At 41.7% G+C, this 26965-nt stretch overlaps 1 long non-coding RNA gene across 1 annotated transcript; it reads right to left on the reverse strand.

Annotated features, from left to right (window-relative positions):
• Positions 1-5298: 5298 nt before the first annotated feature.
• On the reverse strand, positions 5299-15962 carry LOC120758302 (uncharacterized). The gene is made up of 4 exons (XR_005702848.2): positions 15791-15962; positions 7678-7766; positions 6534-6629; positions 5299-5721 (listed from the first exon to the last, which is right to left on the reverse strand). It is a non-coding gene; the product is annotated as an uncharacterized LOC120758302 (long non-coding RNA).
• Positions 15963-26965: the final 11003 nt, after the last annotated feature.

Here is a 26965-nt window from a genome sequence, read left to right on the forward strand (position 1 = left end):
TCAGTTCCAACTTAATTAGGCAAGTTTTATAAAAGATAATTTTTTTTTTTTTTTTTTTTTTTTACTACATTATTAATGGTATAAGGAAGGGTAAGACTAACCTTTGTTTTGTATTGGATGTAGGAAGGAACTTAGTAACTGCAGATGAGGAGAATTCAGAAGTGCTTAACGCCTTCTTTGCCTCAGTCTTTAGTGGGAAGACGGCTTGTCCTCAGGACAGCTGTCCTCCTGGGCGGGTAGATGGTGTCAGGGAGCAGAATGGTGCCCCTGTTATCCAGTCAGGGAACTGCTGAGCCACTTGAATGTCCATAAATCTATGGGCCCAGATGGGATCCATCCCCGGGTGATGAGGGAGCTGGCAGATGAGCTTGCAAAGCCACTCTCCATCATTTACCAACAGTCCTGGCTCACTGGTGAGGTTCCAGATGACTGGAACCTGTGTCCCATAGTATATTCCTGGAAAAGCTGGCAGCCATGGCTTGGACAGGAGCACTCTTTGCTGGGTTGGCCAGAGAGTGGTGGTGAATGGTGCTGCATCCAGCTGGCAGCCAGGCACCAGTGGGGCCCCTCAGGGGTCTGTGCTGGGGGCAGCTCTGTTCAGTATCTTTATTGATGACTTGGAAGAGGGTATTGAATCTTCCATCAGTAAATCTGCAGATGACACCAAGCTGGGAGTGTGTGTAGATCTGTTGGAAGGTAGGAGGGCTCTGCAGAGAGACCTGGAATGGTTGGATGGATGGGCAGAGTCCAGTAGGATGATGAATAAGTCCAAGTGCCGAGTCCTGCACTTTGGCCACAATAACCCCCTGCAGTGCTACAGGCTGGGGACGGTGTGGCTGGACAGTGCCCAGGAGGAAAGGGACCTGAGGGTGCTGGTGACAGCAGCTGAACATGAGCCAGCAGTGTGCCCAGGTGGCCAAGAAGAGCAATGGCACCTGGCCTGGATCAGAAATGGTGTGGCCAGCAGGAGCAGGGAGGTCATTCTTCCCCTCTACTCAGCACTGGTGAGGCCACACCTGGAGTGCTGTGTCCAGTTCTGGGCCCCTCAGTTTAGGAGGGACATTGAGACCCCTGAGCACATCCAGAGGAGGGCAACAAGGCTGTTGAGGGGCTTGGAATACATCTCCTGTGAGGAATGACTGAGCAAGCTGGGGTTGTTTAGCCTGGAGAAAAGGAGACTCAGAGGTGACCTCATCACTCTTTACAACCTCCTGAAGGTGGCTGTGCTCAGGTGGGGTTGGTCTCTTTCTCCAGGCAGCAACTGACATAACAAGAGGACAGAGTCTTAAGCTGTACCAAGAGAAATAAATGTTGGATATTAGGAAAAACTTTTTTACAGAAGGAGTGATAAAGTATTGGAATGGTCTGCCTGGGGAGGTGGTGCAGTCACCATCCCTGGATGTGTTTAAAGAAAGATTGGATGTGACACTCTGTGCCATGGTTTAGTTGAGGTGTTAAGGCTGGGTTGGACTCCATGATCTTGAAGGTCTCTTCCAACCTAGAGATTCTGTGTGATATAAAAGAATTCCCATTGTGTGTTTCCCCTGGCTGAATTCCACTTTGAACATTTCTACCTCACTGATAGCAGGCAATTTTAAATGTAATAGCCAGCATCTCTCACAGCTTGTTTAAACCTGAGTAGATTCTCCTTAGGGTTTGGTAAGTATTTGATGTAAGTGCAGTGCTTCTATGCCCCATGACAGAAGAGAAGGAGGGTCCATGAGTGCTGTGAATGGCTCATGGAATACATGCCAAGAACGTTTGTAGAATATTCCTTTCTGGGAGCAGGACCATGTTCAAGACTATACAGAGATTAAAACAAAAGGCTCAAGTCACGCTTTATCCAAAGAGGGAGGTCAGAGAGGTTCCAGGATGAACTCAGAGTCAGCCCTCAGCCTGCCCAGGGACTGGCAGTGACTCATGAGAAGGGAGAAGGAAGGCTCAAGGAACAGAATTAAATCAGCACAGTCCAACATGTCACAGCCCTCAGTCAGTTTATGGAGGCAAAGGTGATAAATTAATAAATTTAGATCACAGAACCACTTTCCAAATAGCTGGAGACCAAGGTCTCAGGCTTTAAGAACACAGAGTAGGGCTGGGTATTTTATGTGCAGAACACATAACTGTACAAAAACCCCTTGATTTCTCTAGCTCCTTTAAGTACACTTTAAAGTTACTAGTTGTCTCATCTCTTTCAACACTGAATAAGTGACATGTAACCATATGAATTTGAATGGTTTCTTCTAGACAGCAAGTAAGGAGAGGAGCACAACCATTTACATAAGTAAAAACCATCGTTTATAGCAGGGCTGCACACACGCAAGAGCTGCTACCACAGCTCCCTATTATTTACTGGTGCATTTATATACACGTAACTCCTGTGTGACTTCTCCCTGGAAGCTTTCCATTCACAATTTGGTGAATGAACACTGCAGTGTCACTGCAATTCTGAGAAATACACTGGAGATGAAACTGCATTCCTTGATGGAAGTGGGGCTTTTGTCAAGGTTTAAATAAACACATGTGCTCCACTACTATTCCTCCCAGCAAGTGTGCCAGTCTGCAAAACCAAACCAAAGCAAAACATTTTTGCCATCAGAAATCCAAAGTACTTTCCATTTAAGGTACTTCCACAGTCTTCCTGCAACATTAGCAGCCACATCCTGGCGCAGCTGAGAAACTGCCTGCTTTTCTAAAGTGCTGTGTAGAGGAGCCTGGTGCAGGTACTTCCCCAGAGTTCTCTGCATGCAGCCCAACTGGAATAGCAGAATGACAGTCTGCAGGGGTTCATCACACCCACTGCAACAAGGAAGGTACAGATTAACTAATAATTACTTGCCTTTTTTTTTTTTTTTTTTTACCTCCTTAAATCACGTAAGCTTTTTATAGAATAATTCAAGTGCACAGAAATAGTGCAAAACCTTTGAAATAATTGAATTTGTAATTAATATTGCACTAACATGAGAGGTCACCTGGTTCTCAACAATTGCCCAAACTAATAATTCTCCTATAACTGTGGATGATGATGAGAGATGGCTGGAAATATGCGTTTTGACTTCTTTAGATGACCCAGCTCTGTTTTTCCGCTCCTCTCTTCCATCACAAAGGCACACTTTTCACTATGATAAAAATAGCTGTTAAGAGCCAGGAAAAACAAGGATATTTACAATGGAAATAAGTGACGTGGAGGCATTCAAGGTACTTGACTATGCTTGCAACACATAGTCCTAAACCTTCATTAATCACAAAAAAAAAAAAAAAAACAAACAAAACCCCCACACATTTTTAGAAATAGTTCTGGCTTGGTCAGAAATAAGGAAAGCCTGAAGATTCTTTAAAGTCCAGTCCTCAACATTTCCAGCCCAGCTGCATATAGAGAAGCAGTTTAGATAAATGACTCAACATGAGGTTTCATGCCTCAAACAACAAGTTTGATAATCCAGAATCACTACCTAGAACACAGTCTTGCCAATTTTATGAGTTGTCTGCAACTGTGTAATAAATACCTATAAAATCAACATGGCAAGAACCTTAGATGAAGGTCACAATATTTATGCCAGCTGGAAATAATGAAAATTGTTTAGGCCAACTGCTGAATTTTGTTATTCTGATTTTCAGATAAATAATATCCAGCATGTATGGGAGCTTGTCAACAACTGACATTCAAACACTTTTATAAAGAAAATTCTACTATTCCTGAAAAAAAACCAAAAAACCAAAACCAAACCAACAAACAAAAAGCCCCTTCAATTTGTTATTTCTTCCAAAACATGTCAGCCTTGTAAATTTTTTTTGCAGTGCATTACAGATTTATTTACACAACTTTACTAGTATCAAAAAATGCAGAAACAAAATATGCAAACTGTCATCAGACGAAAAGCCACTTCTGCTCTGTTAGTCTTGGTGAGAAAAACAGCTTAGTGTCACTGAAGTACTGCAAATAGAGCTTAAAGAGATACTTTCCCAAGGCTTTTAAGGCTTTCTTAAAACAATGAAGTAGCACTTGACAAAATTCCCTTTGGCTCCACAGAGTTGTAAAGAGCAAGAATTTTTTTTTTTAACCATGTCTTAGTTTGAAAGGCAGGTGTCTGCTAGGGAAGGCAGGAGCCTCACTTGGAATAGAGAATGTAAAACCCCTCTCTCTAAATTATTATAATTTTGAAATTAAGGGATGGAAGGGATGGATCAGAAACCCCAGAGCTGTGGCTGAAGGGATGGATCAGGAACTTCAGAGATGTGGCTGAAGGAATGGATCGGGAACTCTGAAGCTGTGGCTGAAGGGATGGATCAGGAACTTCAGAGCTGTGGCTGCAGATGGGAAGGGATGGATCAGAAACTCCAGAGCTGGGGCTGAAGAGATGGATCAGAAACTCCAGAGATATGGCTGCAGATGGGAAGGGAGGGATCAGAACTCCAGAGCTGTGGCTGAAGCGATGGAAGAGATGGATCAGAATCTGTGAAGCTCTGGCTGCAAATGGGAAAGGATGGAAGGGATGGATCAGGAACTCCAGAGCTGCAGCTGAAGGGATGGATCAGGAACTTTGGAGTGTGGCTGAAGGGATGGAAGGCATGGATCAGAATCTCCAGAGCTGTGGCTGAAGAGATGGAAGGGATGGATCAGGAACTTCAGAGCTGTGGCTGAAGGGATGGAAGGGATGGATCAGGAACTCCAGAGCTGTGGCTGAAGGGATGGAAGGGATGGATCGGGAACTTTGGAGTGTGGCTAAAGATGAGAAGCGATGGAAGACATGGATCAGAATCTCCAGAGCTGTGGCTGAAGACCTGGGAGGTCTCGGCAGGCAGGGGGTGCGTGCTGCAGAGTAGTGAAAAACTCGGGGCAGTGTCGAAGAAGCAGCGGGGACGAGACAACAGCGACCCCGCTCCCAGCAGGGCAAAGAGGGGCAGGCTCAGGATCCACAGACACCCGAGAAAACGGCGACAGGCCCCTCTTTTAGTGAGGCAGGCGGTAACAAGGTCCCAGTTCAGTGTCTGCTCCCAGGAGCAGAGGCTCACCACACAGCAGAAGAAACAGGCCCGAGCTGGGCTCCCGCAGCAGCAGCGAGTTCCCTTCCCCAAGCAGCAGCTCCACTGACCTCTTCCGAAGGCTGAGAGAGAGCGAGAGAGTTCCCACTCCCCACTGTCTCCAGCACTCAGCCATCATTGCTTCTTGGCAACTCAATGGGAAAAAATTCCACGTGTAACAAGGAAAGAAAAGGAAAGAAAACCCAACCCCTAACGCATAATCATTAAACAAGCAAACCTGTCCATTCTAAAAACAAGAATTAATTCTTTGCCTATTTCAGTTTATTTGGTGATAATTGGTTATATCTCACCTAGAGAAGGAAAACAAACATTGAAATCTACGTTTTACCTGGAGAAAATGCAAGTAATCTATTTCAGCACAGAGAAGGGCAGTTAATGCTCGCACTGCTGCTCTGGAGCTTTGCTTTCTACTTTCTGCTTTCCTCTCACCACCAATGTGCTGATAAAACAAACAAACCCCTCCTGCAGTTACAGTGGTCTCAAGCACTCTTTCAACATTTTCCTGTGTGGTGCTTTGTTCCTGCCCACCCGCTCAGCCGCCGACGCAGTTTTGTAGTACGCAGGTCACGCACCGAGCGCGCCAGGCAAGCCTGGCTCAGAGCAGCAGACAGAAAAACCTGCTCCCAGTGCCGAGCCAAAAAGAAAGCATTTGCTCTGTTCTGCAGTTCAGTTTGTCTCCTGAGCAAAAATAAAAGCATCAAAATGGTTTTCTAAATTCCAGTGATTTGGAGAAGTCTCTTACTGAGGGGCCAAATGCCTCCCACTGGTTCATGCACACTTGCATGTCAGTGTCTTAAGATTCACACTTAACAAGCACGCCTGGGTTTTTTTTTCTTAAAAGAAGGGATTTAGCTCCTCCTTCATTTTCGCTATCAGAGGCTGTTGTGTATTATATTTTCAGTTATGCCCCCCAACTGTCATCCTGTTAACACAAAGAGCTATTTCCCTGTTACCAATAGATGTTTCCCAACCAATTCTTCTGACTTTGAATTAAGACAGTTACGTGTCCAGGGAAAAAGGTTTTCTTATCTTAGAAAGTCAAAAACGAGATATGGGGTGGGGCAAGGCTACTGAAAAAATGAAAGACTTGTCAGGGTCCTGGGTTACATGGCAAAAAGTAAGGGCTCCTTTCCTGAAGGATTTTGCTCCAGGAATATGAAGAGGCTTTGTCATATTTTAACCCTCCTTAGTGGAATAAAGATGCAAGTAAAAACCATAAAACCCTCAAAAAGCTAAAGCTGTTGCTTGCTAGCAACCTCCATTTGTGGAAACACTTGGTTTTACCAGTATAAAAATAAATATGTGTGGCATATTGTCAAAATACACAAATATGGATCCCATTTTAGAGATTTGGAACCAAAGGTGAAAACAAAGTGAGTTCAGCACTGCAGCCAGAGAGAGACCACGAGCAAAACCCCAGTACCAAGTCAGGTGGAGTGGTGGGAGCACCAGCAGATGCTCCCAACAGCCCGTGGAAAAACAGCTCTCACCATACACAGGGGTCTCTGATCCATTTTGGATGAGCTGCTGTTGACTCTCATAGGAAGCACAAAGCTGAAGCCACCACAATATGACTTGCACTGTCACTGTGATTTTGATAAATAAATGAACTTAACTAAAAGCTCATCATTAACAATCTTTGCAAGTGCATGAAATAGCTGTTTGGGCAGAGGCAACAACCTTTTTAAGGGAATAACGTGAGCTAACATCCGTGATATTGCACATTCTTTTGTTAAGTGGTTCTTCCTGCAATTAGTGTCAGCACCAGAAGTCAAAGATGATAATGCTTCTCCACAAGCAGGACTCTCAGTATTAAAAAGAAATTGTATTTAATGGATGTCTGAAAGGCAGAAATATGAACAAAATAGAGGGAAATGTATCTCAAAACAAAGCCTAATTTGTAAGCCACATTAGTTAGTGGATATTTACTGGCCTCATTTGAAAGCTCCTCCTATGCCAGCTCCCCAGAGAAGTAAGATGTGGAGAGGGAGTTCAAATTTCCACCTTTTTACTTTGCCGAGCAGAGCTGAATGTCTCATTTTTAAAAGAATGAAGCAGAAAGGAGGCATTGCCTCTTCTACATTCCAAAACCTATTATTTCTCAAATATCTTTCGCTATTAGGAAGCAAATTTAGCTATTGATCTTATTTGTTTCAACTTATAAGTACTAATACCCAAGCAAGCATATGTTGAACAGGCTGGTTAAGAATATTTAATGAGAGTTTAGTTACTGATTTGTAAATGAAAAGTGCAAATGTGGCAGTTGCTGTAGATCCTTGTAGTTCCTTGCTGGCACTGAGCCCAGCTAGACTTAAAAATATGCAACATACTAATGGGAGAAAAGGAGAGAAAATTTAATATTATGTGTAAAAACTTGCTGTGAAAATACAATTCTGCACATGGATCTTAATGTAAATTGTATGAGCAAGACAAAATAATTCTGAATGCATTTATGTATGCTTTGTGCTGATGGGATTAATGCAAATATTACAGTCACACTATAAATTTACAATGAAGTGAATGCCTACAGGCAATTCAGTTTTCTGTCCTTGGTAACTGTGAACAGAACTGCGTTCTGTTCTACATTTGTCAGCAAATGGAACAGTGAGGAATAATCTCTTCACTTGTACCTACCTCTTCATGACATTTCTGCCTTGGAACCAGGGAGGTGCTTTTGTGGAAAAAAAAAAGAGCCACAGAGAAGACACAGCATGTTCTTGTTCCTGGAAAACAGAAGGAACACAAGCAGAGTGAAAGGGCTGTTAATAAAACCTGACACTAATAGAAATTAAACCTGCTGCATTCATAAATTATGACAAACTCCAGCACTCCCCTCCTCCCCCAATTATCATACCCATTTCTATAAACCCTTGCATCATTTTCTTTCCTCATCATTGTCTAAGAAGTAAAAGAAGCCCTGAGAACTGGGCATTAAAGAGCTGCTTCTGAAAGAGATTAATTATCAGTACCCTCAGTTCCCATCACGAGGCAGGAAAGAATAACCCTTATAAAAGATATTTGAGACTGGAGAGTCCTTTGGGTGACACTATCTCACCCTCCTAAGACTGGGCTTGCGGGTGCTGTCCCTTCTACCAGTCCTGAGAGCATTTCAGCTCTGATTATTTCTTGGAGGGCAGCTGCAAAGCTGCCTCTGGGTCACACTTTATTCTCCTCTTTGCCAGGGAGCAACACTGTAGGACCTTCACTTCTCTTTTCTTCTCCTGTTCCTTCAACCCCTGATGTCAACACATACTCTGCTCCTTGGACAGGTAGAACTTTTCTTGGCCATATATTCACAGGCTACCTCAAAGTAATCCAAAAAGCAACAGGTATCAGAAAATGAAACACAGAATTGAACATTTTAATAGGCAAGTGCTGCAAAGCACAGCACAGACAACATTAGCACTTGGTGCTTGTCCTGCAGGTCACACACAGTGCAAACTTCCCACCTTACAATGGATAGAAAAGTCAGTTTCCCTACAGATTTTCATCACTATCGACTTCATTCTCTTTTACAACTGTATGAATGAGACTGATATTATTTCACACACACGAAAACCGAACCAGACAGCACTGACAACTGTTTTGGCAGACCCCACGTCAAAACCAGGAGGGAGGCTTTGTCAGTGGACTTGGCATTTCAGTTTGTCATCTGGATTTTCATTTTCTTTCATTTTTCAAGTCACAGCCAGCACTCAGCAGTCCTGCAAGGCACAGCCAGGCAAACCACAGCCACCTGCAAAGCCCCTGCTTTTTGCCTTGTCCAGAGACAGCCAGGAGTTCTGCGGGATCAGAAAGGATAAAATCCAGCACTTTCCGAACAGCCTTTAATTTCTCTAATTCCCTGAGCAGTTTGCAAGGGCCCCTTTCAGTCACCACACACTCTCCCAGGCACTGGATGCAGCACAAGCTGGTGCAAAAACCCCTCAGTATGGATTCTATCCAGCACTTCCAGAGCCTGCTCAGCAGGAGCTGCAGAAGGAAGGGATCACTTTGAGAGCAGCTTCAGAGCATTTACTGTCACACCCTGGCAGTAGTCCATCTGTGAAACTGGAGGTTTACATTTTGGTCACCTGTGGTTGAATTTACAAATTTACACAAAAAAACCCCACAAGTCTGTGGATAACAAAGTTCCTCTTTGAAAGATTTCATGTCCCCGCTTCAGATTAGAAATGTACCTTAGCACATCAAATTAAACATCAAGGAAGTCTTAAAGGAGAGGGGAAAAAATACATTCTTGCTGTTTATCATTCCCAGAAATTTCAATCACTTTAAATGATTTTTTTTCATTTGCCCTAATCTCCAAATCTATAATAGATTAAAAAACAAAACAACACACTAGGCACACAAAATACTAGAATTTACCTTGAGCCTAAGTTACTAAACTGGCAAAACTATAAGCACTTGAACATGAATTTTTCAACAGAAAACTTCAGAAAACCTCAGCTGGACACACTCCTGTTTATATTGTGTATGTTGAGGGCATAACCTTAAGGAATTAATACAACACCATAGAGAACATTAAGACAGCGCACTGAAATATAAAAATCATTGAAGGGTGGAAAAGCAACGACAACCCAATATTTTTTTAAAAAAACGCTAATTTTTAAAGGAAGCATATTATTTCAAGAACATTTTCTGTGAGTGATCTGAGACTGACTCCTGTTCCAGTCACCCACCCATACACACACCCCTGTCCCTCGAGGACAGCAGGGTGTCTGTGTGCTTGATTCATCCCCGGCATCCCCTGCCCAGAGACACTGGGTGAGCGATGGGCCACAGAGGCACAAATCCTCAACCACACACAGGGCAGCAGCTCAGAGTCCTGCAGAGCTGCTCATGGGAAAAGCCCTCAGGTTAAACAGAATCCTCCACTCTCCCAGCCATGATGGGAGAGAGTTATAAAGCGATTCGGATTTTTATGTGTTTATAGGTATTTAGAAAAATGTTTATGTACTCTAATTAAGTTTCTATAGTCCCTTCTAGTTCTTTCCACGGGGTTTCTTGTCATCCCTGAATGGTTACACGGCTGTTATGGAAGCTGATTACACACCAAACAAAGTATCTGAGCATCGTTATAAACCCTTTACAAGGAGCCATGATCTGATACAGGATCTGCGTGGCTCATTAAGAATCTGAGGAATTACCCTGAAGAAATGTGCCTCTTTTATAGAATATTATTTGTGTAAAAAGCACTTTTATGGAGTTCTTAAATTACACTGGTGTATAAACTGCCAATCAAAACTGCCTATAAAGAACAAGCGAATGGATCTGGTGAACAGGCACAAATGGTGAAGACAAGGGCTGAGAAATCAAATGAGTTACCACCAAGCAACAGCATCTCGGGCAATAGATACATTTTCTATATGCTATAACATTTATTACATCTATCAATTCAAGTCTGTTGCTACCCCAGCATCAACGAGTTCATTCAAAGTTGAAAGAATATCAGAAGATACCTTTATGAGCATAATTTTGCCCAAGCAAAATGGGAGATGAGGTTCAATGTCAACTGAAGTCAGAACTCACCTTCCTTTATCATCATGGGAGCCTGGTCACTTGGACTATGCAGGGCAGCCTATGTAGCTGCTCATTTTACCAAAGAGAAATAACTTTTGACAACACTGAATTTTGCATTTGCTGGCCTCCTGCTTCTAGAAAACTAATCGACCTCAAAAGCCAAGCAGCCAAGAACCACAGCCACACTCAGGATCTCAGATTCACTCCTAGGGAATTCCTGCTCCAGGTCAGCACCTCTCACTCCATCCAGTGCCACGTGGGACACTCTCCCTTCCTCTCAGTGCCACCGGTGACCTCAAGCTCCCTCAGCTGATGAGTTCCTGGCCACGTTTAAAGCAGCAAAATGACCCAATGCTTTCATCAGAGCCGTGATCCACGACTGCAGCGTGCTGCAAGCTGGTCTACAGGAGCAGCACAGGGGACACACAAACATTACAAATATTCAGCTGCTGCACTAACAGCTTTGTTTTTCATCACAGAGGTTTAGGTTGGGTATTAGGAAAAAAAAATAAAAATTCACCCAGAGGGTGTTTGGGCACTGGAACAGGCTCCCCAAGGCCAAGGTTACAGCACCAGCCTGACAGAGCTCGAGCAGGGTTTGCACAACACTCTCGGGGAGATGCTGGGGTTCCTGGGGTTGTCCTGTGCAGGGTTGGGAATTGGACTTTGATGATCCTCATGGGACCCTTCCAACTCAGAATATTCTAGAATTCTTTCTTCAATGCCATGGCAAACCAGAAAGCCTAGTGCTTCATTTAATATAGACAGTCCTTTTAATAGCAACCAATATTGACATGCCATATTTAACATTTCTGCTGCTGGTAAAAAAAAAAAAAATCCTCTATGTGCTTAGCATATTAATGTCAAGGCATAACATCTTCAAAATAATCCTAAACTATCTTGACATAAGCAACTAACTAAGTGTAAACCCACAATCACCATAAACCATTTAACAACCTCTTAACAATGTACTAGGCACCCTCAGGCTTACAGTTTATCTGAAAATGTTAATCCAATATTAAAAAAAAAAAAAAGAAATCTCAAATATCTCAGTGACTGTGCAGTGGAATAGCAAGTGGCAGGAAATCAGAGAGCATCAGCGCTTCTGACCAGCACCCTGAGGGCTGCCTGGCTCACTGGGGCGTTCTGCAGCCCTGGGCTTGCCAGTCCAAATCTGACCCAGGCTGGCCACAAGTGAAGTCATCCCCTCATTTCCACCAGAGCCCATCTGTCCATCCCACACAAAAGGGAAAAACCCCAAAGAACAGCTAAGAAGGAAGAGATGGGGATTTTCTTTTGTCATCGGATTCTAGGTCCAAAGTGCAGCTGTGTACAAGATTTTAGCCATCATTAACAGCATTATGAGTTTTTATTTTAAACAAAAGTAAGTCACTTCTTATGGAGTAGTCCTTATAGAGGGAGCCTCCAAGTTCTGTGTAACTGAAATAAAAAATAAAAATTAAAAAAAAAAAAGAAACACACCCACCCACACAATCAAAACCTGCACCTACAAAGCATGTGGGATTTTTAATTAAGAAAAAAGTACTTTGACTGCATGCATTATAACCAGGTACTGGTTCCTTGGGGCATCTAAATCTGTCTTAAGGGAAAACTAGATATCCACGTATTTGAACCTCTGCCCTAAACCCACACCTGTTCCTGCAGAGTATGAACTAGCTTAGTTGTTGCAAACCAGATTTTCTCTTCAAGACCAAATTTTAAAGTTTATGTAAGATACTTATGACATGGTTTATTTATGAACACCACAAAATCAGTTCTGTCGTGTTTTACAACAAATTGACTTCATTATTACATCCATCACCCTCTGTGAAGGACATTTTGGGAAAGTTTAAAGAGCAAGGTATTCTTTTGCCTAAATAATGTACTGGACAGTGACTGTAAACTTTTGAAGACCTTCACACTGGAAAATTTACAGAACTCTTGCTAATACTTTACATTGTACAGAAAAAACTTTATCTGGAGTTCCAAAGGCTGCACAGCACAGTATTCAACTACTCAGTATTTCTTCCAGCCTTTGCTCACCAGATTCCTGAACAAACGTGGCATTAGCTATCCAAGAGATCTGCTTGGGTAGGTATATTTTTTAGAAAAGATAGGTTAAAAATGTTGCTGTTCAGGGAGAGCTGTGCTGTACAGAATGTCATCTCACTGATGGATTTAAAAATGACATGTGGCTGCAAACTTGAGAAGCCTATAAACAACCCTCCTTGAGCACTCCTAGCAAACCTTCCCCTTTCTTTGAACACGGCATGCTGAAGAAGAAAATAAGGTCATGACCAGAGATGTCAAATTAATTGCCTTCCTTATCTGAGACTGTTCTTCGCTGCTGCTGGCCTTCAAGAGGCAACTCAGAGCTATCTCTTGCAAGTCCACCTCTCTTCAATTAGCTCATACAGACATGCCACACAACAGAAATGGCTGATGACAATCTCTGGAGTCACATAAGCAGATTAAATTCCATTTTAGCAATGCCCTGTAATACCACTCTGCCCATGGCCAAGCTTTGCCTCTTCTAACCATTCTCATGCCTTCATTTCAACCTTCTGTCTGTGACTGTTTCTAGGTTAGGGCTTACTCTGGCCTTGAAAAAAGACCAATATTGCCTGCTGAAACCTGAAGTTAGTAAAGTGAAATATATCCATAAGTTCTTTCCATATCCCCAAGTTTCTGCTATTTTCCTAAGTTTCTGCTATTTTCCTTACACCTTTCACACCAATCTTGGAGCATGAATGTCCTCAGTGGTACTGACAGCAGCACCAAGCTCTTCCCAACTCTTGATTGAGACAGGGTGAGCAGAGTCAGCTGCACAGAGGCCAGTTCCCTCTAGAGGTTCCCTATTTTCAGATTAAGGCACAGCAGCAAGAGAAAACTTGACACGTGTCCCTGCAAACATCTGTTTCTTCCATTCATAAATATGCTCAGTATTGTGTGGAGAAGAGCCTTGGTTTTATTATGCTTTTTAATCATTCTTTAAACCTATGATGGGACCAAATTATTTCCTAGGATGTCAAATCACTGAAGATCCAAAAGACGATGGAGAACTCGTAAATGTTCCAAGTTCTTTTGAAATTACTATTTCCTCTCTGTCAAACCCTCCTCATAAGAGGAGGTAGGAGGAAAACTCTACAAGCTCAGGGCACTTTCCAGTAGGAGACAACAGCATTCCCTGCAGGAGCTGCCAGTGAAAGAGACAGAATAAACAAAATTATCTTCTGGGTTTCACAGAAGCTACTGACATCAGGGGTTTATTATCAATTCTCTTTTCCTAAAAATAGAGGAGTGTATAACAACTGGTTTTGGTACTACAGCTAACAATAAATGAATACATTTTACAGACTGTGCTTTATTACTGAGAGATTACTTGCTTTTTAGACTTCAAATTTAATCTTTCCCAGAGGTCTTATATAGAGCAGAGAAAAGAGGTCCAATTTTTACTAGACAAGCTAAACAAGTTTCTCTTGGAAAGAATAATTTTCATCAGATTAGGTTAGCACAAAGGTATAAGTGCTGTTGTTTATGTCTAAAACGTCAGGTCTTGCAATGATATTCAGATTCTTAACTGAGCCCTCACAGAAAAAAATCCACAGCTCACACCTATAGAGTAATGCAAGTTTCCATAGATGGAACCATATTCAACCATGACAGATATATTTTGTGTGTGCACATATAGACAATCTTCAAAAAACAATGCATACCCAGAAACTTAGGCCAACTTTGCTGCTCACCCAGCTTCAATCATGCTCAAAAATGCAATTAGAATCATCACTTTCCCCTTTCAGGGGTTACCATTTTTCACATTAAATAATAGCTATTCCTCTGAGGTATCCAATATGCACCTGAAAGGGAAGAATCCAGTCTCCCGAAAAAGATAATTTTGCCTGTTTCTAGTCATCCAAAGTACTCCCTGGAGTATTAGATGTATCTCTACAGTTCATTCCTGCACCTACTGAGATCCACTCAGGTACCTTTTTATCCCCCTACCATACAACCACTGGCTAAGTAAGATGGACTTGCACTACTTTTAATAAAATCAGTTCAATATTTAACATTGCACACCACAAAGCTGAAACTAAAGCTGCAGAGAATAAAGTGGCCTACATGATGTTCTCAGTTTCAACATTTCGGAGCTTGCTGCCATCCGAATCTGCTGCAAACAAAGTCCTCAAGCTGTTAGGTGACTGTCGTGGGTTGGAGAGAGGCACACAACACAGCACACACTGAGGGTCACTAGCAAACAGCACGTTTTATTGTTTAGATCTTTCTTATATAGTAGTTTAAGAGCTCCTGGGCTTAGAGAACTGATTGGTGTGAGTCTTAGCCCCAGAGCAGTGATATGTCTGCTCTCTGAACTGGCCACGACTGGCTCAGGTCTCCGTACGATTCCCATTGATTACCTAGGCACTTTTTTCTAGAGCAAGCTACGTTAGCTGAATTGGGTTTGCTCTGACCAAATTTATCTTACCCAGCTAAAGACTGGCTGTGACACCAAGCAGCATATGAACTACAACATTTTCAAGAAAAATGTTAATTCCATTACACAAATACTTATCTCACACCTCTGTAAAGATTCAGCACCTGAGAAATCCCCACACATGAATTTCCTCTGGTGTACTTGTAAGGAATGGATATTGTAATTAGATCTACAAGTTACTTCTATTGCTGCTACTCAGAACTAAACACCTTTTCATTATTTCATTAATACTTAGCACCAGGGGAAAAGCACTTAACTATTAAAGAGAAAACACTCTGTATGTGCACAACAGGTCAATCCCTTTAGTGTCTCTGCCAGCCACACAGAGACCAGATGATCTCTGTGTTTGAGGAAATCCTCCTGAGCCTGTAACCCAATCACTATGAAAGTCCTGAAGAAAAAGTCAGTGCTGTTCCACATTTGTGACTATAAATTTTGTCATAGCACATTCAAACAGTAATAATTTTGGAAGGCATTTTAAAGGTCTGAGATTAAAACTTTTACCAACAGAGAGTTCAAATCCCAAGGAAAGTATCAATTTCTGCAATAAGTGACTCACTGAAAACTCTCCTAATGTACTTATCCTTCAACTGCACTAATAAATGAGTCCCCTGGCAGAGGCTCTTTACCAAAACCAGAGATATTTACAGTGCTGTCAGTATTACAATTTAAAAAGGCAATTATCATAATGAAACAGATTTAAGGAACAGGTTTTTTCTAAAGCTCTAGACATACCGAAATTAAGCAGTGTCCACTCTCAGTTTTCAGACTTCGAATTACTGGGAAACAGGAGATCCTGGGAGGAGATCCTGGGTGACACAAGTCCTGGAAGTGCCAAAGCCAGCACAGCCTCTGGATATGAACAAGCAGCAGACTGGTCACAGAGGACACACAACTGGCACCATGAATGGTTTTAAGGCTCAGTACTTTATTATTCCCCAGTACAACCTTTTATTCTCCTTTCCCTCATGCATAACACCTGTGTGTCCTTTTACTCTTTTGTGACTGGTCAATACAAATCAGCATTCCCTGCTCCTTTTCCTTTAATGATGGTCACCTGTCTTACACAGCTGCACCTTGTCAGGGCTGAGATTGCCTGCAGCACTATCTCTATTCTTTTAAATCCATACTCCCACAGACTGGGAGCACTGTTAGGGAAGATACCCTCATATTACTTATATTAGAGTGAGAAGTCAGCAACACAATATAATCAGAATTCTTAATAAAGCTGGCAAACTTCTCAACATAGATATTACCACCGAGGAATTGGATTTAACAAAAAAACACTTTATTTTTGTTAACAAAAAGGTTTGCCATATTTTCTCAATGGCAGAAAAACATTACATGAAGACCATTGAAAGTTCAGTTCTAGTTCTCTGGTTTTTTTCAGAGGGGTATTAAAACCTTTCCTTCCCTCATGCACTTTAAGGGGTGAAGAAAAGCATAGAAATTTTAATTTAAGGAAAGAGAAATTCACCTGGAATAGTATTTTATAAAAGAAGTTCCATTTTTCATAATTATTTTTAATTCTTTCATGTGTCAACAGTAAAACATCATCTTGTTCATCACTCCACCAAAAGCTGTGGTTCCCCACAAACTTAACAAAAGGGTTTGTTGTTGTTGTTTTGTTTGGGATTTTTCTACTAGAAAACCGAGCATTATTATCACTTCCTGAACAACCTTTTCTGATGAATGAAAAGCCATTATTTACAGGAAGCCTTTGCAAGGCAGGAAAGACCAGACCTTCAAGCAGGAGAACCAGGGTTTTTTCATCTCATAAATGTTGTGAGAGCTAAAATAAGAGCCAATGTTACTGTAATGCACTACAACATGTTACAAAGGCTGCGGTGCTGGGTATGGGACTGCCTGAGCTCTGCACCTGCATCCAGGGCATCCCTGGGAGCGGGAAGCGCTCCTGGGTGAGGCTCTGCCCATCTTCCATAAGCTCTCGGCCCCTGGCACTAAGGGACCACTCCCTCCAGGCAATTGCCTCCAAATACATCAGCCTGGCCAGGACCCCCACTTGAGCTCAAAGCACAAGATCTGAGTGTCCTTGATGGGGCAGGGCTTTACAATACTTTACAGAAGACAGCATCTTTCACCTTTTTTATGTGTGTGTGTGATAATGAAGAGCAGTAAGCTGCTGAGAGACTGAATTAATATCAAAATCAAGCTAGATCAAGCTTCCAAGTTAAGGAGCACCAGGCCAGAACATCCCTGAATAGGGTCAGTTCTCTCCCCTTTATTCATTCCCAAGCTTTAATAGCCTTCACTTGTACAGCTGTAGACACATTTTCTACAGGGCTCCCTCCTTGTTCTGTAATGACAAGCACAGGTGTAAACTGGCGGTTCCCCAATATCTGAATGTTCCATTTCAAAATCCTCATTTTTTATTAATAAAGTAATAAGTACACCTTAATAAGGTACCCAAAAATACCAGTTGGAAGCCTGCAATATGCTGCTGACAGATCCCTTTTCTCAGTGTAAGTGCATAAGTATTCCTAAGACCAACGAGAACGTTCCCATATCTCTGGTGGGGAAGGACAAGATTGATCTATGTTGTCAGGCAACCAATTGCAAACTAAATATAAAACTTCTAAATGCTTGGTATCTCAAATTCATTAAACAGAGAAACTAGATAAAAGGGGTTGTGTAACAGAAAACATAACCACCAGCTTTTTAAAAATCAATGTAGTGGTAAAAGCACATGTGACAGCACAATTAGCTAAGATTGAATTTTGTATATTGACTATGAAAATTCCTCTATGAAATATGCAATCCTAATAAGCACAAATGTCTCACTGCATACACTCTGATGCAATATCAAGTTTCAGCCTGTGTGCTATGTGAAGAGATCTAGGCTCAAAAGAAAGTATCGAGGGTATCTCTAGATTGTTTCCTACTAGATCAATCACATAAAATTAACCATTTTACACACCAAATGTGTACCTCGAAATTTTCCCAGACTGGAGCATAAACAATCCTGTATTAGTGGATGGCCAAAAAGTTAAAGTGAGTTGGACGAGAAGCGTCAGCTACAGAAAAAAGCAAGTGAGAGACTTGTTGCTGAGGGCTGCAAGAACAGCACCATATAAGAGGTAACATGCACCAACATGATCCCACTTTCTAGAAAGAAACGTATTCCAGAGGCATTGTAGATGTAGGTACCTCTTAAAATGTATTCCAGCAGAAGCAGATGGACTCGGATTAGGAGAGAGATCGGGCAACACCCAAACCAGCAGCTTCAAACTTGGGGACATGCAATGACATCATGCTAATTAGTTCACATCATAATCACACTGGCACAGCAATGGTGCCATGAAAGTGCTCCTGTGAACCTCACAGACATTTGCACACCTACACCCCCCTCCCCACCACCACGGGGCCTCTGTCCTTGAATAGATTCAAAACTTGACTGTACAATTTTGCCTTGAGCCAACTGTAAATTGTCATTTTAACTGCATAAAATATAAATGCTATCAGATACATGACAGAAAATAGAGCCAGCTGCATGCAGATAGGGCAAGCAGACCCTAAACCAGTCTCTGTTACAAGGCAGGTATCAGACTTACAAATTATAATATATTATAAGGCTAAGAAAGAATTAATTAAGGGCACAGAGGGTTTTTTTTCCCCCCTGTAGTTATGTTTTTTAAATGTGTTCAATTCTTCCTCTGATGGTTCTGTCCTTTTCTGTAACTGAAAAGGGGTTTCTAAATGGGATCCATAGCTTATAAAGGTGCTAGCATTACATTTCAGCAGCTGTATGAACAAAGTCCTGATACGAGCGAACAGGGCAAAAAGAAATAGGTCTAGAAGGAACTCAAAACATTACCAAGCTTAAAAAAAAAAAAAAAAAACAACCTCCAATTCAACTGTGTTCGGAAATATCCAGCTTCTTTTCAAAAAAATACAGGTATTTTTTGACTCCCTGGTGTATACTATAGACAAAATATTACCAGAGTAGTTTGTTGCTAGAAAGTGCATATATACTATGTATTTTGAGAGAGAGCTCAAATAGAAACATACAGAATCCATCTCTAAAATAGCCACTCATGCACCAAATTATATGAACCAATTGCCCGCATCTCACATTGCACAACACTCTTTCCATCTCTGTGACTTGACTCTAGACTTCTGATAGCTTACCACAAGTGTTTATTCTGTCTGCAGCAAAAATAGAATAAATAAAAAGAGTAATGGATGCAATTTTTAAATGAAAACAGATATATAGGAAAGAGAAAAACTACAGTAGTTACCAATGTGTAGCAACATGGCAGGATGGTGAGAATTCCGTATCTTGGGTCCAATGCAAGATGTATTCTATTGCCATCTTTTGAAACCAGTTGAAATCTATTTCTTTCTTTATCTCTTCTACGACCAATTCCTCATAGCTCCAGGGGGAGGGGGCAGGTGCCTTCTGTTAATGGCAGCTGTTAAACCAGCTGGGGCAGTGTTCTTTATCTCTTCCACACCCATCCTCCCTCCAGGGGATATCTGCTGTTCATGGGCCATCGAGGCTCACTGCATGGCTGAGACAATTACATCATCCCACTGGGAGATGCTCCACCCAGGGGGGGAGCCAAACATTCCTACCTGGATAAAACCCGAGATTCAGAACACCAGCACAACCTGTTTGCACTGGATTCCCAAAAGAAAACTGAACCTCTCTACACCATCACTGGAGCTTCAGAGGAAAACTACCCCCTTCTACAGGATCATCTCTGCTCCAACAGGACCACATCTGTCACTCCAGTAGGACTTAATTGGACTGCTACCAACACCCTGACCAACAGGGTGTCGGGTTGTATTCTGATTCTGTCAGTGTTTTTCTTTTTTTGTTCATTTGACTTTTTTTTTTTTTTTTTTTTGGTACTACTACATTTTTAATATTCCTAGTAAAGACCTGTTATTCCTACTCCATATCTTTGCCTGAAAGCTCCTTAATTTCAAAAATGTAATAATTCAGAGGTGGGGGTTTACATTCTCTATTCCAAGGGAAGCTCCAGCTTTTCCCCAGCAGACACCCGTCTTTCCAAACTAAGAAATGCTGCTATCTTCCCAAAGTGTCTCCTTCAGAAGCCACTCAAAGAGGCCATGGGAACAATAATTCCCACTCCATGCACACACACACACCACAGAGAGCTCAGTGAAGGAAAGACAGGAAGGGCCTTCTGTGTGAAGAATTCCAGCAAAGGTTTATTACATCCACCATGCCAAAGGGATCAGGGACTAAAGACCCAGCTCAAGGAGTGTCCAGGGGTAAGTATGGGGTCAGAGGCCGATGGTCTGTGGGCACAGGGGCGGTACAAGGGCAGGGCAAAGGGCAGTGACCTATAGGGGACATAAGGGCCGACCATCAGCGATACCACAGCCACTGGGGAAACAGGGAAAGGAGCAACCTCGAGAACTGGGAAATACATGAACCACAGAGGTGGGCAAGGCCCACGGGCCAATGGGAACAGCAAAACTGAGGCAGATTAACGTAGTGCTGCAGAGCACCCCGGGGGGAGCCTTCTTCCTCACCTTAAGATATGAGGCTTTCCCAAAGCCTATGGTAGATTCTTCCAAGGCATTGCCCTAGAAGTTTCACTGACAGGCTCAGGGACCTCCACACCAATGTAAAGGAAAATGAGGCCAAAATTATTATGAATAGACTTTGGAAAGCATTCATTTTTTTTCTTCTATCAAATCCAATTCTCTACTGGCACAGGTAGCTGCGGACACAGCAAACAATTAACTCCACTCTGCATATCTGCTTGGTTGGGAAACACTTTCCTGTTACAGTAACATTGACACAGCCGGGTAAGAAATTTCATCACAAATAACATGTCACAAACATGACACTGAGGAAGCCAGCATGGACCAAAACTACTCCACACAACTAAACTCTCCTGCCATGCACCCTGACATGAGCCCGCAGCACAAGGATGAAGTCATGTATTAAGCAGCTGGATCAAGCTCTCCACAAATCCACACAATCCATCGATGTCCTAGAAACAGCTGAGAAGTTGGCCTCTGTCCATCTGATCCCATACAAGCCACTTAAAACAATTCCTTCTTTCTCTCTCTTAATTACATCTTATTACTATCACAGAGCAGAGCTCGTACCTGCCCAATAATCCACTGCCCGTGCCGAGACACTGGATTCACTCAGCCTATTAAAATCCTTGTTAGATCACAGAGACAATACAGATTATTGAATTTAAAGAGGCCTTCTGTGGGAAGGGATAGTTTGTCAGTAAGAATAAGGGGTTTCTCCCTTTTGGTCCCTGCTAGCTGTACGCATCAATTAGTTCTATCCCAGTACTCTCACAACAGCCCAGGACCTTTTTTTTTTTTTTCCTGGTATTGATGTAGTTCACATTAAAATAATATAAAACCTGAGTTATTTTCTCTTCCTTTTCTTTGTGTAGAAGCAAGCAAATAGAAGTGTGGTGTCAGAAACCAAACACCTGACTACTAAGGGAAATAAATGCAAGAGCTTGGATGTAAGCAGCCCTTGATGCCAGAGAAACTGAAGGTAGCAAACTGCAGTTTCAATTTTTAAAAGCGCTCAGATTTAAAGAATTTAAAGGAATACAGACCAGAACCTCAGACTTATGCTGCAGAAGAACTGCCAAAAGTGAAGGAAAATTTAAGGACACGTGCATAAACAGAACATATGGAAGAAGAAGCAACACAACGTTTCTAGAAAAAAATACGACTCATGAGCTACGAGAGTTCTTGGAAAAAGTCACAGGCACATGGAGAAGATATATCTGCCTGATATAGCATTGTTGGATTTCCACAAGGCTTCTGATCACATGCATTGGTGAAAATTCTCATTAAAGTAATCTGTGAGGGACAGAAATATACATGTTAAATTGGTTAAATGTTCACAGATGAATGATACAAAAATAAATTCACCATCCAACCCAGGATGCCTCCAGTGTGGCCCCACTGCTCAAGCAGCAATCATGCAGTGATCATGCATAGCACAGATTTCTGCTAAAGGCTAAACTGTTCAACATATTCATAAATCATCTGCAAAAGGGGAGAATAGCAAAATGAGAAATTCTGCTTATGCTGAGAAAGCATCTATAATAATAAAAATATAACTTGTCTGCAGAGATTTGTGGAAGGTTCTGACAGTGCTGAGTGACTGATAGAATAGCAGATAAAACTACACTTTTAAATTCAAAGTAGTGCACGCAGAGAAAGATGATCCTTACTTTATACACAGAGTGATTGACTTGGAAACTGTTACCTGGGAATGAGATTTTGAAGTCACAATATACACTTCTGTAAACACCTCGACTCAGACTTCATTAGCAGTTAAAAAAAAAATCAAATCAAATCAAATATTAGGAATTATTAACAAAGAAATAAGCATGGTCTAAACTAAATATATCAGTGCTACATCTGGAAAAGGCAGATAAGAGTATGATGAAGATTTTTAAGATACTAGAAGACAGGGAAAAGTTAGATAGGAAAAAAAGTGTTCAATAACTCTCATAATACAAGAGCTATAGGATGTCAAATGAAATTGCAATATGTAATTACATTGTAGAACTCATTCCCTTAGGATATAAAAATTTACAAAGGTTCAGAAATGAAGTGGATCACTGGAATAGTGAGGGAAGTGTTATCATCTGCTTCTCCTGCTCTCAAGAATTTTCCTAGGCACCTGCCCAAGCATTGCTAAAAACAGGATCCAGGTTTGGAAAACAGTCTGAATTAGGCTATACTGGGCCAAACAAGCACTCTACAGCCCACTTGACAACGTGTGGGAATTGCATTCTGCAAGGGACCTTACTCAAGGGAAGCATTACAGGATACCTGAGCCATTTACAAAAAATGAGAAAACAAGCCTAGAAGACACAGTTTTCAACATTCTTTATAACATAATATTGTTTTCATCCTTTGCACCACAAGAACAGTAAGAAGAAAATTACTCAGCAGACCCTGCCCAACCCTAAATCACACAGCCACAAACTCCCAGAGAATCAATGTGCACGTAGAAGCTGTAATGGTTTCCTCTAGTTTTAGGAAAGCAGATTAAGATATTAACTATAATGAAAACAGAACAATAAAGGTAAGAGCAAGAAACTTTATCTCAGTCCAGAAACATTAGAGATCCAAATCTAGGAGAAAATAGCCCGTCAGCTCCGGGGTTTATGCTTTTCCACATCAGATTTTTCCTCCTATCAAGTACTAAGAACATTCCTTGTTTTATTTGTAGCTATTGCTTTTTTAATATATAGAAAAACACTGCTGTTGGTCTATCAGATGGCTACTTTTCAAGGATTAATATTAAAGCAACAAACATGTTCTCAGCCTTACTTCAGCTCTGGAGACAGAAATAATACCAGCAGTTTTGACATCACAGGAGTCTGTAGGAGATATTGTTATAAACTCATAACATCTTGTTTATGCCATTTATATTTCATTTATATTATACTTCCACAAAATCACCAAGTAGCAATTTGCCTACAAAACAAAAGTGTGCAGAGCCAGTGGTCCTAATGCCACTACTTGATAGTTAGGGAAACTAAGGCAACAGAACAAATAGTTGTTTAGTGACTTGTAACGAAAGTAGCAGAATGAGTAATATTACTTTATTTCTGTATTTAATAGCAAACATTGCCCTCTGCATAGCAGCCACATAACTTCCCAACCAAGGGAAAAGGCTGCTTTCTTCTGGATGTGATGCTTTGAGCTGGTCAAGCTGGATTACATCAAAGTCAAGGACACAGAGCAAGAGAACCTGTGATTCAGACAACTTGTGATTTATTTCTGCTTCCACCACTGCCCTGCTGCTTTGCCTGGAGCATTAATTCCACCTCACCCAGCTGAGCCCATCCTTTGGCTCTGCACGGTGCCCCTCAGTGGGCTGTAAGCTCTGCTGGGTCAAGGATTGTGTTCTCACACTCTGCAGCACCATGGCTCCCCACAGCTGTGTCTCCAGTGCTGTGAAAGCCCTTTGGGCCATGTCCAGGACAAATAGGACATGAGAGGATCCCTTCAGGCGTGCAGAGGGAGGAAAATAAGGTAATGGGCCAGGGAGTAAAGGTAAACAAAAAAATCCTCTTCAGTCACACATGCAGGATGTTCCTGGCACAGATAAAACGTCCCACCTGCAGGAGAAAGGCTGTCCAAAAATACCACACACAGGAAACTGGGACGGTTGTGTCACCACTGGGGTGTCACCAGGCAGGGCCCACTGGAAGCACAGAAAACACCAAACCACACGGTGAGCGTGAGGGTCACTGAACACTCCTTGAATTCTCCTCCCTCCACAAACACCTGAGCTAAATAACTGCCTGTGGAAGAAAACCAGGGATTCATTACCAACTCAGCTGCCCTCTTCTGCAGGATAAGGGATGCTCTCGAGGCAGATGAGAGTACAGAAGATAACAAGACTAAGGCTCCCAAGCTCGAGGCATTTGCAAGACAGGTGGGAATAAGGGGGAGAAGAGTTGGTGTATTCATGGCCAGTCAGCTGGCCACAACAGTCAACAAACTTTGCATTTTAACATAAAGAACAGTGGAGAGTTTTAATAACTTGAGAAACCAAATAAGGTCAGCATCCAGTCCTACCTTCACGAACCTGAGACATGAACACAAGGCACCTCTGAGAACTTTGCCCGTAGCTAGAATGGACACTCCTTATAGTGTGTTTGGGATGTCATGAGTAGCAAGTCAGAGCTATATGAAGTAGGACCCACCCCAGTGGATGTATTTATTTTTTTTTTAAGCACTTTCTGCAATTAGTTTGAGCAACCAGCTGTAAGATGGCTTTGAGCTAGAAATGTCTTTTAAATTAGAAGCTACAAGTGAGCAAATAGGAGACTATTAACAAACATTTGTTATATATTTACAGACACTCTTGCAAATGGAGTCTTCCCCCTAAAAAAATTTGACAGAAACTTAAAAGAATAGCACAATTTTCTGTGATGAGCATATCAGACACTTTGGAGGTTAAAATGTATCCCTGGCTAGAACAAAAGTAGCACATGAAGGTTCATGGGTCAGCTAAATGGGAGACACATGCATCAATGCCAGTAGTCCCGTCATTAAGTACACATTGTAGCTAGGAATTAAAGGTAATATACTTTTTAAATACTTCTGATTGCTCCTTTTGAATTTTTTTTAATCAAATCCATATGTTTAAAAAGTCAGTTCATTAAGAAAAGTGGGTCTTTACATCAGGAGATTTAAAGATTTAAATAGAAAAGGCTGTGGCAGGAATAGCCCCAGTGGATCGTTTTAAACAGAGCACAGAGAAAGAGAAGGGGGGGGTGGAGAAAAAGCCATTAAAAGCTCTAGTGTCTTCCAGTACATTCTCCTCCTTAAATGCTGAAAAAATAGGCACAAGGAAAGAACCGTGGGAAAGCTCACAAAGTCCCATGCCAGTCTCATGTCAAGAATAAGAGAGAGATTCAGTGGAGATCTGGATTTTTCTGAATCATTTAAAGTCAGCCTTAGCAGAGTACGGCTTCGTTTCTTTTCCAGATTTAATAGGTTTCTGACAGACAGCCTCAGGAAACCTTCTATAAAAAGACAGAACTTTGATTACATTACTGTCAATATTTTAGGTTTAAAAGACAGACAGATGTGGGAGCTCACTCAAGGTTGCCACAAACACATACCTCAATTTAAACCGCACTGTCAGCATTGCAATACTGCTTTTAAAAAGCAGCACACCAACAGGATAACTTTTAATCTCTGAGATATTTATATATACACACACAGGATTTTATCAGAACTTATTTTAAAGTTCAAATCCACTTTAATTCAAAGACAGTTTTGTGACTTCAACAGGCTCAAGATCAGATAAAACAGATAAAATGTAATCAAGGTGTGTGTGATTACACCAGAAAGTGCTTCTTTTCAGCTGTAGATTTATGCTACAGTGAGAGATGGAACAATCCCCTTTAATACACTCTTGAACCAAAGCTACTGCATGACTTTGCCTGTTCTCAGCAGCTCAGAGAAGAGGACAGCCAGAAATGAAACTAAAACCAAGAGAGTCGTACTTGCAGTTTGCAATTTCCTCTGTAAAGAAGTCAGAGAATGCCTTTAATTATAGTGTCTAACTATAATTAGAAGTAACTAACTTCTGAGTGCTCAGACTGCAGACTAATCCTGTATCTCAAGTCAATTTACTTAAGGGCATTAAAATGTTTTGAAAGAAAGATATTTATACCAACAGCCTTATGATCTCCCAGTGCCTTGTGCCAATGTGTGTGAAGAAATGAACATTTTATGTGTGTGGTGTAAACAACTAATGAAGTGAGACCGCTCCTATTTTGTCTGTACCACCAGTACAGGCACGGATATCTTTTAAATCAAGTCCTAGTGCCCACACAAGCAAACACCATGGGCCACTTCCTTCTTGCACATTTCCAGAGCCCATTCCCACAGTGAGCACTTCAGCAGCACCCCTGCATCCCAGCACAGATAAAATGATGAAATAGAGCTTGTAGAGAGCTTCCAGCACAGCTAGAACAAGCACAGAGCAGCAGTAAAACAATGGGATTTCAGAGACAGTTTCCCATCAGTGTGTTAAATCTGCTGCCCACTGTTTAAATTGAACCATTTGGGACGTCAGGGGAAAAGCACATTTTCAACATCCACAGTATGGGGACCTTGAAGCTGCAGATATTACATTGGTCATCTCCACATTGGAAGACCTTTCCCACGCAGCACAACATCCCAAATGCCCAAGGCAACAGCAATTAGAGTTAACACCAGGTTAACCTCACAGCACTGCGGGATTGGCAACGATTCTTCACAAAGTGCTCCAGTTCACAAATGTTCGGCTTTGTGTCCTGTAAATTTAAATTTCCTTCACCTTGCCCACCTCCACAGTATCTGATTTTAGATTATATACTGTTATTTTTTAAGCAATGGAGGAGCAAACCT

The sequence above is a fragment of the Hirundo rustica genome, chromosome 12 (assembly GCF_015227805.2).
Source record: "Hirundo rustica isolate bHirRus1 chromosome 12, bHirRus1.pri.v3, whole genome shotgun sequence".
In the NCBI taxonomy this organism is placed as follows: Eukaryota; Metazoa; Chordata; class Aves; order Passeriformes; family Hirundinidae; genus Hirundo; species Hirundo rustica.